Below are 1,407 nucleotides of genomic sequence, written 5' to 3'. Positions count from 1 at the left end.
AGTTTATAAAGACAATGTTCTACATTCTACCTTGGTAAGTAGCATCTGGGGTCTTAAAAGCCTGTGAGCAGCCATCTAAGATACTCCACTGGTCTCACCTCTTCTGAAGCAAGGGAAAATGAAGAAAACTATAGACACAAGGGAAAGATTAGTCCAAAGGACTAATAGACCACAACTATCACAGCCTCCACCAGACTGAGTCCAGTACAACTAGATGATGTCCAGCTACCACCACTGACCGCTCTGACAGGGATCACAACAGGCAGGAGAGGACAGGAAAGCTCCCGGACAGAGCTGGAGAAAAGTGTAGAAAATAATTCTAACTCACAAAAAAAGGACCAGACTTACTGGCCTGACAGAGACTGGAGAAACCCCAGGAGTATGGCCCCCGGACACCCTTTTAGCTCAGTAATGAAGTCACTCCCCAGGTTCACCATTCAGCCAAAGATTAGACAGCCCCATAAAACAAAATGAGACTAATGGGGCATAACAGTCCAGGGACAAGGACTAGACAGCATGAGGGGACAGGAAAGCCAGTAATAGGGAACCCAAGGTGGAGAAGGGGCAGTGTTGACATGTCGTGGGGTTGTTAACCATTGTCATAAAAAAAATGTGTACTAACTGTTTAATGAGAAACTGTTCTGTAAACCTTCATCTAAAGTACAATAAAAAATTAAAAAAAATTAAAAGATTAGACAGGCCCATAAAACAAAATGAGACTAATGGGGCACAACAGCCCAGGACAAGGACTAGAAGGCAGGAGGGGAGAGGAAAGCTGGTAATAGGGAAGCCAAGGTCGGGAAGGGAGAGTATTGACATATTGTGGGGTTGTTAACCAATGTCATAGAACAATATGTGTACTAACTGTTTAATGAGAAACTATTTGTTCTGTAAACCTTCATCTAAGGTACAATAAAACAATTTTTTAATTAAGTACAATTTAAAAAAAAGAGATTCTTTGAACAGCACATTAAAAAAATTCCACAAGAAAACTACTCAAACTAATAGAGAACTACTAGACCTGATAGCAGAGTAGCAGGATATAAGCTCAACGTACAAAAATCAGTTGGATTCCTATACATCAACAAAGAGAAATTCAAAAAGAAAATCAGGAAAACAATATCATTTATAATGTCCCCTAAAAAGATAAAATACTTAGGAATAAATCTAACCAGGGATGTAAATGACCTATACAAAGAAAACTATAAAACACTGTTGCAAGAAACCAAAAGAGACCTACATAAATGAAAAAACATACCATGCTCATAGATAGGAAGACTCAACATTGTGAAAATGTCTATTCTACCAAAAGCAATCTGCAGATATAATGCAATCCTGATCCAAATACCAACAGCATTCTTTAACAAGATGGAAAAACTAATTACCAACTTTATATGGAAAAGAAAG

Source organism: Trichechus manatus, unplaced genomic scaffold (genome assembly GCF_000243295.1).
Source record: "Trichechus manatus latirostris isolate Lorelei unplaced genomic scaffold, TriManLat1.0 scaffold00323, whole genome shotgun sequence".
NCBI lineage: Eukaryota > Metazoa > Chordata > Mammalia > Sirenia > Trichechidae > Trichechus > Trichechus manatus.
Note: the sequence above shows the minus strand (reverse complement) of the source record.